General features: G+C 45.8%; 1 protein-coding gene across 4 annotated transcripts in view; it reads right to left on the bottom strand.

Moving 5' to 3' along the window:
- The window catches only part of Znf536 (zinc finger protein 536), a 452,425-nt gene that overhangs the window by 325,558 nt on the left and 108,484 nt on the right, over positions 1 to 18,383 (bottom strand). For all 4 annotated transcript variants that reach the window (XM_085695644.2, XM_048448809.3, XM_048448810.3 and 1 more), the window contains exon 3: positions 181 to 299. The gene's annotated coding sequence lies outside the window, so the exon portion shown is untranslated. The remainder of the gene's footprint in view (positions 1 to 180; positions 300 to 18,383) is intronic.

Genomic DNA, 18,383 nt, shown 5'->3' with positions numbered 1-18,383 from the left:
CACGCCGGTCCCCAGGAGCCATGGCCCCGGATTGACTGGGTGGGTGCAGGCGCCTCCACTTGTGTCCAGGAGAGACTTGGCTGGGGTGCATAGTGGTTAGCTTGAATTGGGTTTGTGTGAAGTCAACAGGGCAAAGCAGGAAGAAGGGAGGGCAGACCGCTTTAGCAGGGTGAGACTTACCTTAACACCCTCACTGCATGCTTGACTTAAGGACTGTCAGTCTAGTAAGACTATATCCCCAGAAAAGACGCACCGGATCCAGGCGCTGAAAGATGGCCGGAAGGGTGTCCTCACGCTCCCTGTCACAAACAGAAAAGGAGATAGAGAAAGAAACCATGTAAAGCAAAATGTAGCAAATTCAGGAAATCACAGCCACACTCTGAGGTCAAGGAAACTCGGCTGCAAAGGTTAAAGATGAAATCAAATCCAGAGTACGAGAATGGAAATCTATCCCCACGCAAGGCCACCAGTGACGCGCCGTAGACAAGAAGCTAAATACTGCCTAGCACTGGGATCCTTTATTTCCATCAGATCAATAAGAGCTTATATTTATCAGGATTCCAAACAGCTGCCACTTTTGACAACCTCCACTTTATTTTCTCACTCCTTGCGCTGTATCGGGGCAGAGAGGACCCGAGAAGCGGCTTTTAAAGCTATTTACACCTGAAGACACAATTCCATTAAGAGGTCCTGTTTTGTTAAAGAAACAGGGACTGATATGATTATATTGGCAGGAACGGGAAGCGCCTTTGTTCTTCTCCCCAGGTCTTCCCCTCCGCGAGCCAGACCCTGCAAGGAGAAGGTCTGATCCGAAGTCAGGGTACAGGCACTTCTTTTTCCTTGCTTCTGTGCAAACTTGCCATTCGTAGAGGCAGGAAGGACTCTGCTAAAATGGTTACCCCTCTAATCGTCTGTACGGCAATATTTGCTATCAGGCATTCTAAATAGATTATCAGCAGTCCATCTGTGTCATTATTGATTTATAAGGCTTTAAGCAGCTTTAGAATGGAAGCTTTCCCACCGAGGGGCTCCTTGTATAAATCAGAGCCGTGCTCAAATATAGCAGCCATCATTCAAGATATTGTTCTTCAAATCATAACAAGAAGGAGAAAATGATAAATTGCTTGTAATATACTGATCCAAACTGATATGCAAATCTTGTTATTAAAATATATTACTTGAGTAAAAAGAGGCATCATTAACATATGAATGCTATATGCAAATGATCGTGACAGAGCAGATGTTGGCGCATGTAATTGACCTATATGTGAATTGCATCAGAACCCTTAACTCTATTAATTCACTACCCAGTAACTAGATATTGTCCAAAAAGTACATTCTTTGAAACCATATACTGGAAGCAAAGCTGACAGGGTTCCAAGGATTCAGAAACAAGGTCACTGTCAGTAGTATTTTGCTGTCATCTGCATTCCCCTTCTTATGGATGACATCATCATGTGGCCGTGTAAATCGATCACTTAATAGCATTTAGGAAATACTGCAGTGGGGAACAGGTTATAAAAAAAAACCTGCCCCAGTTTTATTCTTTTTCTTGGCAGAAATGTCATACCTCTTAAACTGAGGGTTTGTGCATGAGTGCCCTGTGAAACTCACAGATGCCATTTTATTCCCCGTCTTTATTTTTCCACTTCTTCTCAGAATGACATTAAATTGTATTAAATAGCCTTTTGTCCACAGGGCACAGACCACCCCGCATATGATAATGCATTAATGCCCCACGTTCCAGCCACTGAGCTGAAACATTCTCAGACTTAGAGGATAAGTATGAAGCGCCATTGTGTGTATAGCCCGCTAACAACTGTGACACATACTAATAGAAACATACCTAATAAATTACTGCTTTCAGGTCTAGCAAGCTGACATTTCTCTGCAAGGGACAATTTTATATTTGTGGCACAGAACAAAATTGCTTCATATGAAGCCACTGTGGATTAGCATAAAAATTAACACTTAAATTTCAGCTTATTTTCCACCCTCTCCTCCTGCCACAACAATCAATTCCTCTTATAAATCTGATTAGATTTTATGATGCTTATTATTCCAAGCATGCCTCAACACAGCATTCACGGGCTTGAAGACTATTTGTTTAAATAGAAAAAAGAAGCAGATAAATCTATAGGTATTTTTTATTACCCCTTTCCCCACCAGTTTCTTTCTCATATTGTAACATCAGTAATTGATTGCACACATTAATTAACATGTAAGGTAGAAATTCTGCATTATGTGTGATTTATTTTCCTATCTGGTGAGTAGGTTTGTGTGTTGCCCTTGTATTTCTAGGACATTGGGCTCGATTCTGGTCCAGACATGAATGTCAATGCTCACTCCCCCGAAAGTTATTAATGTCAGATATGAAATGAGATTTTTGATTTCACCTGCTTACTAATCCACAAAAGCTGTTTTGAGTGATGTAGGCTTAAACGCTCAAATTTGAAATGATATATTGCTATATCTGATAACATGCAAATATGTTCATTAGACATAATTTAGCAGGAGAGAATAGCAACACTTTCATAACAAGCCGAGGTCAAAAATGGTTGTTAATTAAACAAGTCGTGAAAAATGGCATTGCAGGGACACTGTCCGGCAGACACCAGGCTCGCCAGGGATACGCCATAGATAAATCCAAGGCTCTGCTCCAATATGGAAGGGGGGCTTCTACCTGCCTCACCTAGCCGAAATCAAGGCTCACACAAAGACTGTGAGTTGGCCATGCGTGATGCTACTTTGAGTCAAAAGGTAACATGCTATACTCATACATAAGAAGATGTGATTTCACTTTCTGTCTTCACGGCTTACAGTGATTTATATGGTTGACTCTTTCACAGACAAACCAGGAAAGAAATTAATATTACATCCGGCCACATACGGCTGGTTGTCCTGAGTGTTTATAGCTGTGTATTTTAAACCAAGCAGCTAAAGTAACAGACCAAACCAAGGCTGGGATGTTGAGGGAAGGGGTGGGGGCTGAGCTGGATGAAGAGCTATGCATGCTTCTTTGATTCTTTCCTTTTCCTCTGGTCCTTCTCAATTGTGTGCACTGGTTACCTAGGGAACCAGCATGCAGTAAGAACTCTTCCCATTGGTCATGAGTTGAGATTCAAGGTGGGTGGGGTTCTGAACCACAGGTAAAATAAGCATCTAGACTTCTTAGGGTTTGGATGCCTGAGTGCCTTCAGGGAAGATGGTACCATGGGAGCCAACTACACTCTAGGGTGGGCAACAGTGTTTTCCAACTGAGTACCCACAACCTTCATACAGGGCATGGCATCATTCACAGGGTGGTTAAGGACAAAGACATCATCTGGAACCAACAGGAGTCTCATGCCATGTGTGACAGTCATTGGTTGATGTAATACTTATCCAAAGAATCCCTGGGGGGGCCTCTCTGTGAGCAAGAATTGCTCATGAGTGCATGGGAGTCACCCACAGCAAGGAAAGTTCATGTGAGATGAAATATTGAATCCAAAATGTCCTCCAGAAGTTGCTGTTTAGTGTGGTTGGTCCCTGGCTGCTGGCACTATTTTTGGAAGGTTATGAAAGGAGCTTTAGGAGGTAGAACCTAGCCGGTGGCCAGTCATTGTGGAGAAAGGCTTTGAAGGTTAAATGGCCCCGGGTTTCTGTTTCCTCTGCTTCCTGGTCTGCCATGGTATGAACAGTCTTTGTGCCTACTGTCACTGCCATGAACTCACCTGTCCATTGAGCCTTCCTCACCATGATGGACCGAAACCATTTAAAACCGTGAGCCAAAAATAAATCTCTCATCTTTTAAGTTGTTTCTGTCGAGTATTATGTTCAACGGTGACGGGAAAGGAGTGGATACAGTGAGAACCCAGGACCAGGACTCAACACTTAAGATCTCTCTAGTCCTCGTTCATGTCCTGGAGGATGAAGACCCTACCCCAGTTATATTGTGCCCAAGTATAAAATGTCCTCACTCTCAACCTGCCTGGCAGTCATTATTACTGTTACTAGAAATTTAACTTCACCTTTAGTCCTTGAGCTTTTAAATGCATATCTCAACTGGGGTAAGAGGCATGGTGGTATTCCTTCTACGTGACCTCTATTCCCATGACCTTCAGGGACTATGGGAATTTCAAAGCGAAACAACTGGATGAAGTTCCTGCCAGCAGGGAAGACGAAGATCCCCAATCTGCCTTGGCCCACAGTGATTTTTTTTCCCCACTATACTTTTCACTGTGACTCTTGCTCCTCTATGTGGGGCCCTCATGTGTCTGTCTATGTGCATTCCTTTCCACCCACCACAACCCTAGACTCAACCACAGCTTCCTTTCCTGGTGGGCAAAGAGAGACCCAGATAGGTCTCCACTTTTAGAACAACCCAAAGATGGCCCCAGACTACAAGAAGGCCTGTTGGAGAGGCTCAAACAGGACTGTAGTTCCACAGAGTTGAAGAACTGGGGGAGGGGACTTCAGCCAATGAGTGACGTTCAATTTCTATATCGCAGTAGATATATTTAAGTTTTACTTGTCACGGGCCACAAGGCTTCTCTCAGGTCCTGGCACTATCTATGCAACTTCATGGGCACCCCATTCAGCATCTACCCTAGCTTAACTATTACACAATGCCAGAGGCTGTGATTCATTTCAAAGTGGATGATTCATTAAATGAGTGAATGAATGAATGAACGAACAAACAAAAGAATGGCCCCATAGTGCTCATGTGACTAAATATGTAAGTAAACAAATATCTAAAGACATGAATGAATGAATGAATGAATGAAGAAAGAGCTAGAATGAAGATGGAAGGAATTAAAAATTAGTAAGGATATGGATCAATGAGTAAATGCATATGCAAGTTAAGAAAGGACTTATGAAGGAATAGAGGAGTATTAGTAGATCAACAGATTCTTTTATTATTGTTGTTTTCAGTGCTAGGGATGGAACCCAGGATCTTGCGTATGTTAGGCAAGTGAGAGCCTTATCAATGGACTTTTAGTAAATAAATATATGCAGGGATACCTTGATCATGCCCACCCGAAGAGCTGATGGGCAACAGAAGAGAAAGTATGACAAGCATAGCCTCTGCTTGAGTCCTGTCAGGAGTTGGGCTTCACCCAGTAGGATTTTCTACAGATCATGGTGTATGAGTAAGAAAGAAGACAAAAAAAAAAAATAGTACTGTGCATCTAAGCCTCCCAGAAGGTGCTTCTAATGATGAACTTCTTAACCCAGTATACTCCCAGGAAATCTTACTAGACACTAGAAGCCATCTTCCTGTTCCTGGTTAGGAGGATGGGAGCACTGGTCCCAGCACACAGCCCAGCAAGCTCCAGCATGACTATCACCAGTCTCGTAACCATCTTCATTTCTCTACTGGTAAAATGGAGATAACAGGGCTGGGGTGTCACTCAGAGCTGAAGGCTCCCACTCAGCACATACTAGTTTCTGGCTCCAATCTCTAGCTTCAATAAAATTAAATATAGATATTTAAGTTTTAATAGAAGATAACATAGCTAAGAGCTCTAGACTCAGGCTCTACACGAAGCAGCTGCTCAACTACTGGGCAGCATCGCTGGCCATTGTCAAGTAGCTCTGTTATGGGAACTTTGGGTCTCCTACCCATGGTGAGCTTAGTCCCACATGGGCATCCATCTCTCCAAAATTCTGTATGTTCCAGGCTACCTGAAGCAAGGCACCAGGACAAGCATCTTCCATTTAAGTTTGTATTTCATTTCTTCTATCCCAGCCTCACTGATGTGACCAAAGGCACTGCTCTAACCTGGATGTACAGAGCCAACACGTGTGATTCTTCACTCTATGGCAAAACCTGGTTTCCTACTTGTGGAACCAAGAACTTGATCTCTATTTGTGGGTTCTCAGCATCGTCTAGTGGCAGAGCTCTTTCTACAAGGAGCTGATGAGGGAATACTTACTCTGCAAAAGTTCACATGAGGGACCCTGCTTCTTTGTCCCCTTCTTTTGGCTTCCAAAGCTTCTCCTTGGAACCCTTGCATTACTGTGGAAGTTAGTTTGTGAACTACTGGTACTGGAGCCTTCATGACATTTGGTGACTTTCTCACTTCGTGACAGTGGTTTTGGTAGCGTAGGGGTGGAGGGAGTCACACATTGAAAACAAGGTGTCACGATTCTAGCATGGCTATTGATCTCTATTGGGCCCAAGCAACACAGCACAGATTTCGGGGAGCTTCAATGAGACATTCTCTAGTCTTCCACACAAAAACAGTCTTTCGACCCCAACTCACCACTACTCCTTTGTTTGCAACCCTGCCAATGATTTGTTTATGCTGGAAGCCCGGTCTGTGTTGCCTCCAGCCATGGCACTGAGGGAGACCAGAGATTTCCTGAGTTTACTGTGGTTCACTGTCACCCTTGCTCGTTCTGTGGCAGGTAATTAGCCTCTGCCCTCTATGCATACTGGGAAGAGGAAACATCCAAAACTCTCGCATAAGCCTGGTTAGAAGATGCTATGAGAAGCCAGCTTCCAGGAGGAAAACAAGAACCCTGGTGAAATCCCTCACTGCAGAGACACGACACGGTCCCCATTCCTTCTGTTTAATCTTGACCAAGAAGTGTAGCCTACATTTGTGTTGTGTTAAGAAAGACATGAAAGAAGGCTGAAGTTGCCAGTCTTAAAACCAAGGCTGACACCTAAATTCCCTGGAGAAAGGGGAGGAAGAGTGCTACATAGAAACAACACATGGAGCAAATATGAACATGACAGGACCTTAGATGGAAGGAGAGACTTCAAAGGGAAGAGGAGAAGGAGAGACGTGCCACTGAGAGTAAGAATGGGAAAAACAGTGAGCGTGAGGAAGAGAGCCACTGCAAGAGCAGCCTCTTTAAAGAGTGTTCTTTATCTCTGGACCAAATCCCCGAGCTGCCCTCCTGAGGAGTCTCAAACCAGCCCACTTAAGAAATAATCTTTTACACACAAGAAATTTCACATTACATGATTTATTTCGGCATACTGTACTTGTGAGGGCTCACGGAAGAGTTGGGTACCATAAACCCAAGTCACAGCCCAGACCAATTCTTAGCTCTCTGTCCAAGATAGAGCACAGGGAGGCATGGCCACATGCAGGCTATGGGACCACGCCTAGAGATGCAGCATCCATGTTCTCAAAGGCCATTTGCATACTACTTTTATCCTGTGGGGGTCATCTACTCAAGTTTGTACCGAGGACTAATTAAAGTTGTCTCAAACTGACCGATGGAATTCCTGAAACCAGTCTGTTTCATTTGATAGGGAATTGCCATAAACAATAGCCAATATGCTGTTCCCAACTATGTAAGTAAACAAACAGAAATATATTCAGAGAGGAACATACCTGGAGACTGTAGACAGTGGAAAAACAGCCAGGGAAGAAGCAAGCACCAATACTAGGTAAGTGGTCAAGCATTAAACCCTCCTGTACCACTGACTGTGAACCTTGAATGCTCAATAGCCTCTCTTAGCCAATTTCCTCCTCTGTAAGATGGCGTGATGGTCATAAGAATGACTTAGACTAACTGAATGGGCCCGGTACACAAACAGCGGCTACTAATACTATCGATATTCTCAGACAAAAAGATAACCTAGGAGGTGTTCTAATGGTTCATCTAGCTAGTATCTCACACTGAATGTTGACTGGTAGAGTCTCATTTACATGAGCAGTGACAAGGCCACAGGGCTGAGAAATCAGGAGCCTTGGTCATCACCTAGCCGGGCATAATTTACCATCTGAGAACGGGAGTCCATACCTTTCCCTTGCCTTGTGTTTCCTAGCTGCTCAATATAGCAGAACTGAATGCAGGAGTGTCCAGAGAACTCCTAGCTGGGGGGAATATGAATTCCCAAGATTCCCATGGGCCCACCCTTGGTGAACAAATGCCTTCCTCACTCTGTCCTAAGCCAGCAGGTGACTCACAGAGTCATGGCCTCCAGGGATCAGCTTCCAGGTTCAGCGCTGACACAATGGCGGACAAGCAAAGCCAACAACACCCAAAGTACGAGGTCCACCACTGGTACCCAGGAGGTAGGGAAGAAACAGGCACATGGAGTCTTCAGCATGAGGTCTGGGTGGATGGTGATAATACCCTTGTGACCTAATTGGAAGTACCCCAGCCTAGAGTCGCCTCTACAACACCTTGACTATGTCCTCTGAAGCTTACAATTAGGCTTTGGCCCATTTCCTCCAACTTTTCCTACTTGTGGTCATCCCAACTCTCACTTCCATCTGTTACCTTAAAAATACTGAAGCCATATCAGTCTAGCGGACGTGGGGTGGCCAGCCTCTTGCTGTTTCCCAACATGCAACCCAGATTTCAGTGGCTAAAATTTTAGGGGCTACAGAAGCTTGCATCTTATCCAAAGCAGCCTAGTTTCTCCAAGGATAGGTAGTTTACTATAACACAATAACTGAGGTCAGCTACGGTTAAAGAGAAGAGGTGGATCTTGGGGTTTCTATTGCTGTGAATTTCCTACGGTGTCTACCATGACCATGGCAACTCTTCTAAAGGAAAACATTCAGTTGAGGTGGTCCGCTAACAGTTCAGAGGTACAGTTAACTATCATCATGGCAGGAAGCATGGTAGCTTGCAGGCAGGCATGGTGCTGGCTACATCTAAGGTTAAGCAAAAGAGATCTCAAAGCCTACCCCTATAGTGGCACTCTTCCTTCAGTGAGGCCACACCTCCCGAAAGATCCTCTCCCTATGAGCTTTGGAGGTCAAATACATTCAAACTAGCTCCAGTGTAATCTAGCTCATCATTCTGAAGATTCTGGAGAATAGCATTTGCTCAGGTCTGGAGAGGACCTCACGGCAAGTGGCAAGAACACACTTGAGGGAACGGTCCCCAAATGGATCACAAGAGAGCATTCTACAGGGCCAAGCTTCCTTCCTTTAGTTTGGTTTGGTTTTATGAGAGTGCCTCATGTCGTCTGGGCTGGAACTATTTTGATTTCTTATTCATTCATTTGTTGCTATTATTACCATTATTTGTATTTGCAGTGTGAGCAATTGAGCCCAGGGCCTTGTGTGTGGTAAACAAGTATTCTACAACTGAGACATATCTCCACCCTGTAGGAAGACTCCTATAACCACGCCTATCCCAGGAGCCCAGATTTCCAAGGGAGCTTATCTCCATCTCTTCCAAGGGTAGCACCCTGGAAGCTCCACCCCTTAAAGGTCCCATCGCCTCTCAGTATTACCATAATGGAGTACCAAGTTCCTAACACGTGACCCCTGTGGGACACACGCAACCATATTCAAATCGCAACTGACCTGTCTCCCACATAACACATCCAAAAGTCTGTTCAGTGGCCAGAGGGAAGGCTCGGCAGTTAAGGACACTTGCTCCTTTCCCAGGGAACCCGCCTTTATTCCTGCCATTCGCATCACGTGGCTCGCTGTCACCTGTCACTGCAGCTCCGGGGGATCTGATGCCTTTTTCTGGCCTCCACAGCCACCTCCGCTCTCAGGCACATACTCATAGAGACACTCACACATACACATGTTAAAAGGCTGCTTACAACGTCTACCCACCCCTCAGCTACCCACAAGACAGAACTAACTCAAAAACCCCAGGGCCATGTGCTCACATCCACACATCCACGCTCAAGTTTGAAGCTTGCTGCATGGGGGACCTTGGATTCTTTGGAGGGTTCCCAGTCAACAGCCCAGCTGTGGATGGGGTCTTCTCAGAGTAGACACCTTCCTGCAGTCATCCCCGGTGACCTGAGGTGGTGAGCAGGCATGGGAAGGTCAGTACACAGAGCTTGGCTATTGGTCTGAAGGACATGCTCCCACCCCAGGGACCACTAGGTGTGGCTTTGGACAAATATACACACATGCCACGCCGACGTTTGTTTTGTATCGTAAACACACAGTCTCTAAAATAGGCAATGTTGAGTCTCTGGCACAAAATGAGGGTATGAGAGTCAGTGTTTACAATCCTCACAATTCTCCAGCTTGCAAACGCTGTCAGGAAATGTCCCCAGGAAAAGCGCTCTCCTTAACTGTGGGTGCTTGTCTTGCTCCAGGCCAGTTGGAATGATATAACCATAGAAAGGCTTTGAGGGGCACAAGCCTGTCCCCACGGGAGTCAGGGAGAGCCAAAGGGACAGGGCAGCAGTCCCTGGGGAGGCCTGCATGGACAGGACAGTGCCTGACCACCTGCAGAACGGACCAATTATGGCATGGCTTGCATAATTATGGCAAGGTTGCAGTCCGGTTGCCAATCCTGGCCTTGCAGATGCCCAGATTATGTATTCAGATATTTACTGCTCCTTGGTATTTATTAACACAAACAGGATAAGAAAACAACGAAAACCATTTTCCCTCATTTCTTCCCATTGTTCTGCGTGGTAACTTTATTACACATTTGCTCAAAGTAAGCTGCCAATAAAGATGGATAAAATTAAACTCAGGCTGGAGGTTTTTTCTATTTTTCTTCAATAATTTTTCTCAGGTTGTTTTTGTTTTCATAAGGATTTGAGACGTGGCACTAGAGGTGCAGAATTTCTCTGTCTAGGTAGTTACAACTTCGGGAGAGTTTATGAATTCTAATTTCAGTCCTTTAAAGATGAGTTAGATTTGACGGCTTGCACTTCACAGAAGAGGCCTTTGGAGCTGGGCGTCTTCAAAGCGCACGACGTAAAACCGGGCTCTTCCATACTGCAGGGAGACTTAGAAATTTTCTGTGATTCCCGATTTCGCAAAGCTCCAGAACAGAGCACAGCCCACAACCCCAGTGTCAATGTTTGTTTGAATATGCGATCTCAAGAAAGAGAAGGTGTTTAAAGACAGAATTTGTGAACAGGCTGAGATGATTCAATTTAAGAGAGCAAAAACCCCCAAAAAAAGCATCTTGGGGTGAAAATTATGTATTATAGTAATTTGATTATAATGAAAAGCAAACACTGTGTGTCATCAGCAAACAATAGAAAATTTTTTATGCAACCAAACATTTTTGGGGGTGATCTAACTATGATTTATACATCTAAAGTGATAAATTTAATCCCATCGCCGGTAGATCAATTGCAGGTATTATAGATAAAACCAGAATAAATCATCCTATCGCTGTGTCAGGAACACAAAGGGCCGATGGGAGGGGAGTTCTGACTTGAAGTTGAAATCTGTTCCTAGGCTTCAAGAGGACAATGTGCCACGGGGAAGCTGAACATATACACAAAGTCATCCGATCCAAATATGCTAATGATTTTTATTGGTCGAATCTTAAAAGTGAGGTTTGTTTTTATGAGTATGCATTAATTAACCCAGCATGTCCTATCTTTCAGCCTATCTTGCCAGGGACTTTCATTTAAGATGTTTATTGTGAAATGTTTGCATTCTCCACATTTGTGGCCCACACACAGATTATTTCATACTTTCTTTCAGAGCACTTTAGAAAGTTAAAAGGAGTTATTGTTTTTGATTAATGCCATTTTGGGGCAGTTTAAAGATGAAAAAAAAAAGTGGGGGAGGTCCAAATCCTAGCTCTGCATAAGTTCTTCAACACTGAAAAAGGAAAAATAAAGAGAATCTGTGCGTATTGCACACTGCACAAAGAGACGGGGGTGGGGCTGCCCGGACGTATCCTGAGGTGGTGTCCTGAACCCCCGTGGAACAGTGAAGGGTCACCATGCATCCCTCGGGAGAAAAAGGAGATGTCGCTTCTAGAAAGGAGCCGCGGCATGGTGCCATGCAGATGGGCGTTCTAAAGCCCCGATTGTCATCTTTTGATTAAGAAAAGGAAATGATTTCACTGAAAAGATATTCCCTCTTGTGTTGTTTTGTTTTAACTGAGTTTGTACTTTCCACTGAACTGGACATATTTATTGAGACTCATAAGTTCCTTCACGGTTACCAACATCACGACAATCTTAACAAACTATCTTTTTTCTTGGCCAATTATCTAAATATCATAACTATAAAATATCTTAAAACAGTCTCTGTACTGTAAACATCTTAGCTACAAAGCTTTGAGTGTAAACAGTGCGATACATCAGGATGGTTTTAAGCGATGTTATAAAAACTGCTCTTAAAATCTAAACAAAAATGTAAAGCTTCCATCTGTTTTATGATTTTTCCACTGCCGAGCGGCTGCTGTGTGCCAGTTCACTGAACCGTGGCTTGCTAAAGAGATTGCTGGGGTCACAGATTGCAAAAACAAAGAGCATGTCTTTAATGCTGGGATTTTTTTTTTCTCCTCAAGTCTTCCTGACATGGCTGGAAAGGAATTAAGAGCTACAGAGGCAGAAGAGAGAAACCACACACAGCCTGTTGCAGGAGGAAGCCCTTCGCTGGGAGACTCTCTTGTGCCAAAAGATGTCATTTCGGCAATTACATCGGGTCCTTGGGTGACTGGATAACCTGCAACCTCCATCCGCTCTGACTTCCTCAGGGATTTTTCTTTTTTGGCCCTTTCTGTACAAGTTAAAAATAGACAGCAAATTGCACACTAAGAAAAAGCATTCAGGGCTTATTTCTGTGCACATGTGCAGGTAGGAGATGGAGACTGTTTCAGGACCTGCCAGTGTTCCCTGCTCCAAGTCCTGGTCCACGGGGATGACAAGGGACCTAGGCAGGTAAAAAGTCTATGTAAAGATACAAGAAGAAAGCCAGCCTTGTGTGATAACTGGCCGCTGTGGCTAGACTCCAGGAAGGTGCATGCTAGAAGCAGAGTAGACTCCTCGGGCACCCTCAGCCCTAAGTGCTCACCCTGTTTCTCAGATGTCTGTGGATGCCCTTGACCTACCCTGGGGGCATTCCATGGGGGATGTTCCCACATGGATAGGTGTGATGGGGATGAGAGATTCAGAAAGGGAAGTGGAGGGACAGAAGGACCACAGAGGATGGTGTAGCTCATGAAGTCCTGCCCCCGGAGGATGCTGCCTCCCAAAGAAGCAAGCTTGGCGCAGAGGGTGGGGAAGGGCCAGGATTCCTGGGGATGTCCTAGTGAGTGAGGGACCTAGCCAATTGCTTATGGCATGCCTCTGATGACCAGTAACACTCACTGTCTTGTCCTTAAGCCCACTTCTTAAGAATAACAGTCAGTGTGACTGTTGGGTTTGGGACTCTCGCGCAAACCACCTGGCATAGACTCAAGTAACGGAGCCAACATGGCCTCTGACTCCCAGAAGCAGTTTCAAGTGAGGAAGGCTTCAGGGCAGCCCTAGGACCAGTCTTGGCCATGTTCCTTTCACAGGACAGACTCTGGAGCTGGAATAGGGCAGGTGACAGTCAACAGACTTCATGGCGGGACTGTAGGGAGGCAGCCTGCCTGCTCTAGCACCACAGATTCCTATTACATTTCCCCACAGCGGGCCTCCCAGCTCAATCCAGCAGGATGCCCTGGGTCGGCAGCCTGAGCGGGTATCTGTGAGGAGGGAAAACAGCGAGCGCTGGGATAAGAGGGGAACCACTGTTTCTCTCCACAGTGGCTTCACCATCTCTGTCCCCAATCCCTCCTCCGCACTCCAGGATTGCAGCGCCACACACACTTTGCAGTACATCCCTACACCCATAAGAACAGCTTCCAGAATTCCAGACAGATCACCTGTTAGAGATCTCCGCCCTATGGTGAGCAAAGCTCCGTCACCCTGCACACTGAGACCCGCTCCTGTTCAGCTCCACTCTGGGACACACACTGCCCATGTGAACTTTGTACCCGTGTCTTCCCCAGAAGATGATACAGGAACCCCTCAGTGGGGGGTCAGTAGCTGTTTCTCACAAGCCCCTCAAGCTGTTCTTAAACTTTCTTTTAACTCAAACCTGCAATTTCCCAACCCAGAGCCCTGTGGGATCGGCCAGGGTTACTGAGCTACAGTACTTTACAGTTTCAAAAGGAAGGGAGGAGCTGGGTGGAGGGCATAGCAACAGTCATTCCTTCACCCTTCAGGTGTTTTGTAAGTCAAGAGTCAGCAGAACAACCTTCCACAGTGGGCCTTGTACCCTGACTTGATCATTGGGGAAACCGAGGCACAAGGAAAGATGACTATGACCAACATCATGCAGCTCCTGAGACAGTAATTCCAAAATCCTAGAGAAAAGTAGTCAGAACCAGTTTGCACAGGAGAACATGTCAATTACAATCAGGCTTCCTGTGGACCACTGGGCCCCGTTCAGACCGTTATGCCAGCTTAAGAAATGCCAGCTATAGGCACTGCGCCTGACAGAGGCGAGGACACCAAAGCCAAGCAAGGTCAAGCCACTCACCCAAGGTTAAACAAGCAAGCCACAAGAGCCCGAGGATTCAATCCCAGACTCCCCGGCTCCACTCCGCGCCTCTCGCCACATGGTCTATCACCATCATCATCAGCATCATCATCACCATCACCATCATCCGTGGCAAAGCGCAGTTAATTCTTACTAAGCTCCTGCCGGGAGCCCAGCCCACTGATGAGTTCTTTAAATGTCATGCATAATTATTTTAATTTCTATTATTCACTTTATCCCCACGACGTGGAGACTGAGAAACTGGGGCCCGGAGAGGCTGTGTAATTTTAAAAAGATCAGAGAGCCCCAACAGCAGTCCAGTCTGATCACGTGTGTCTATAATTCCAACACTTGGGAGGCTGAGGCAGGATGAACGCAGAAGGAAAGCCGGCCTGCGTTACACAGGAAGACTTTGAAGAAGGATAGGGTGGGGAAATTAGCAGAAATCAAACCCAGCTTGTCCGTCAGTCACATCTCTGCCTCCTACAAGAGCAATGAGGGAAGCTTCCTCCTGGGACTTACCCTGGGATGCTAGCCATCTCTCTGGCCAATGTCAGCAATGGGATGGGCGGGGACAGATGCCTAGACTGGACGCAGTGTCCAGAAAGGCTCTGGGTGCTGTGGCCACCCGCCCATGTGTACTTCTCACCAGGGCTAAGCTGCGCGGTAACAAGGGTTTATCCTAAGTCTAGCAGTGGAAAGCAGGCCAGGAAAGGCCTCGTTTGCTGATGGACAAACCGAAATCCACAGTCCACACAGATGGAGGCGGTGTTGGAGCCACTGCAAACACTGACCATATTTAGGTAGGGGGTGGAGTGGAAACAACGGTATTGGGCTCAGCCACCAGATTTCTGGGGCCAGCTGGGAGTGTGCAGTGCCAGCCCTATCCTCCCTGGGCAAGCAGAGCCACCGCGCTGTAAGACGAGGAAAGAAGATAAAGTGGAGAGACAAACAAGAGGGACAGACGCCATCATGCATTCTAAGATCCTCCAAAATGGGCTTCCAGGATCAAGACCTGGAAGAGACAGCCCACGTCACGGGAGACCTACAAAGTCACTAGCTATCTTTCCCTGCCTATGTGTAACTCGGACACAGACCATATGAAAAATGCCAGCGGGTCAGGCTGCACTTTCCTCGAACTAATCGCTAATGAAGTTTGGGGTGAGCTATTTTGAAAGCAGCCCACACAGCATAACCACACGCCATCATCAGCTGCTGTCCTCAAATGCAATTTCATTCATAATTAAATATGAAAAAGCCACCACCTTAAAATAACATCGGGGGTCACAGCTAAAGTTTCCAGCTCAGGCCGTACATGCGGGCCTCTAATGACTTCTCTGACATGGTCTCTAAATCTTCCTTTCTACGCTCCACCCCAGCCCCAGACACACCATCTAGAGACCCACTTACAGAAATATGTCTTCCAGGTGTGCATGCCCTCTTCCTCCTTTCTGCCTCGAGTGTCACCCAAGACTCCAAGAGCCACGTGGCCCACACATGCAGGTGCATACCTATCGTCCTAGCACTTCAGAGTAGAGGCAGTAGGAAGACAAGTTCAGATTCAAAGCCACCCTGGGTTAAATAGCAAGACCCCGTAAATATATATTTGTGTGTAGGTAAGTGAAGGTGCATACATGTGCACACACATGCATACACACAGCTGTGCATGTGTACATATCCATTTGAACAGATCCATTTAGAAAGATTCAATAGGATCCTTAGCTGCCTTTCAGAAGGCACCTCTGCTAACCTTGAGTTTCCAAAGCATTGGTTAATGCTCCCTCTGCCAAGGCTCCACACCAGACCACAGCCCCTATCTTGTCCTTTTAAGAATCATCAGCATCCCTTGTGTTGGTATTCCGTTCACTCACCCATTCACCCAGCAAAGAAGCACCTCCTACATGAAATAGAAACACCAATGATTGGACCAGACATGGTCTAGTAGCATCTTCTAGAAGGAACAGGTAACAAACACATCAAAACTACGCCACAGCCTTTTCCATCAGAACTAATGCCCTGTAGGTAAGTCCTACCACACACACATGTATAGAGCACACATACATGTACACATACATACACATACATGAAGTTGACTGGGCTGGGGAGATGCCTTGATGATTGAGGTGCTTGACACATAGGGGGAGCAGTACAGTCTGGATCCCAGAATCCACATAAATGTCAAGTTGGCATCTACATGTAATTCCAGCCCTCAGAAGGTGGAGACAGGAGATCCCTGAAACCCCCGGGCAAACCAAAATAGCCATATTGGTGAGTTCTGAATTCAACTGAGAGATCTGATCTCTATGAATAAGGTGGAAAATGATCAAGGAAAAATTTCCAATATCTGCCTCAGGCCTACACACAGTTCCATATACATATGCATGCAGGCATGCACATCACACAATATGAACATTCATATGCACATGTACACACACACACACACACACACACACACACACACACACGGCGGGAGGAGATGCTAGCTGGCCCATAGTTCAGGGGATGTCTCTCCTCCCTGGTGTATCTGTGGATCTGTCTCTAGAACACCTCAACAAGTGCATTTAGAAGCACCTCTCCATCATTTAGTGAAGATGGGTATTTAGCCCGTATCAGCTCTCGTCAGTCTTCATCTTTCCTCTGAACAGCCTGCTGTTGATACGTAAGCTATCATAACTAGCGGCAACCCATGCAAGACCAAGAGGGAGGAGGTCCACACCCTATGTCCAGGTGACCAGAAGACACCAGAAAACTTTTAAATGATCTGAGGATGGTTTGTGGAAGAAGATTCTGTTCAGATATGAATGCAGATGGGGGAGCCACGGTCAATGTAATACCCACAGTTTCTCAGCATGTACTGGCCAATGGGTAAAGGCCAGTCCCTGAGTGTAGGAGCCTGGAAGTTGGGGAAAGAGGCCAGGTGGCACTGGAGCAGATGCAGCTGGCCAAAGACCCACTGCCTAGCTTACTGCTTGCTTGACACATGTCTGGTGCAAGTTGGGCTCTGCGGAGATACTGGGTAAGACACCTGGGTAGGGATAGTCTCAGCCACAATCCCATTACTGAGATTAGAGATTTAACGGTTTCTCACACTGGACACCATTATTGTATTTACTGACACAATCGCACCATGGCTGTGGTGGCAGAAGGGCATACACAGGTAACATTTAGCAGGGTCAGAATTGGTAGCCGGCTTCTTGGGGAGCTTGTTTCTACCTGATCTAAGTTCCCCACACTCTGACCACACACTTCCTTTGTGACTTTCTCACGTCACCTTCCTGACTTCCCATCCATCCCAGCTCCACATCTTGCATGGAAATCATAAGGGCTAGTGAGACCATTATAATTTTACCATGAACAGCATTGTTCTGATCAAGACACAGGGTGAAGGCTCCAGGGTTCTTTCATAATTCCCACTTCTTCAAATATGTCTACTAACGGGGACAGGCTTCTATGCATAGGCCCAGCCTACAGATGAGAAGAGACAGGTTTAGAGGTAAATGTGGCCTCTCTACTTCAGGTGACGAAACCTCATGCTTAACCACAGGCCCTGATCAACTTTACCCCAGGGGTCAGCCAAGACATTGATCTTGAGGATCTCACTCTACTGGTCCAAGAAGTGTGGAGTTAGTACTTACTTTTTATGCAAGAATTTGTGAAGAACTCCAAAGAAAGCTGGGTTTTCGGGGTTATTGAGTTCATTAATTAACTTCCTGGGTGTCCAGCCAATAACTTTTTATGATCATATTTCTCTACCCATTCCCAAGATTTTCCCAGCTTTGGATCCAATTTGGAAGTCATGATCAATACTCAGATCATTGGAAAGATGTCTCTTTCTGCATAGTGAGAAGAGGATGCTCTGGGACCCCAAGCCCTCACTCCCCGTTGGCCCAGCTGCCTCCTTGCCTGTTGGCTACCATGCTCATGTGAAGGGCAGGCTCACTGAAGGTTGTGGGTGTGTCGTCGTCCTGTGTCCATCCATAATCAGCAAATTAACAGCTTGCTTGTGTAGACACTTCTATTTTCAACCTGAAGGGTGGTTTGGGGGTTTCTTGTAAATTTAACTATCCTCATTAAGGATTCATAGCACACCCAAAGAGTGATTTTTTTAAAAAATCATCTCTGCAGAAAAGGAATATCAGCAAAAAATAATCACTATTCCAAGCTCAACAATGAGTCCCT

This window comes from Myodes glareolus, chromosome 1 (assembly GCF_982192425.1).
Source record: "Myodes glareolus chromosome 1, mMyoGla1.1, whole genome shotgun sequence".
Lineage (NCBI taxonomy): Eukaryota > Metazoa > Chordata > Mammalia > Rodentia > Cricetidae > Myodes > Myodes glareolus.
The sequence above is the reverse complement of the archived record's forward strand: the minus strand, read 5'-3'. Positions and strand labels throughout refer to the sequence as shown.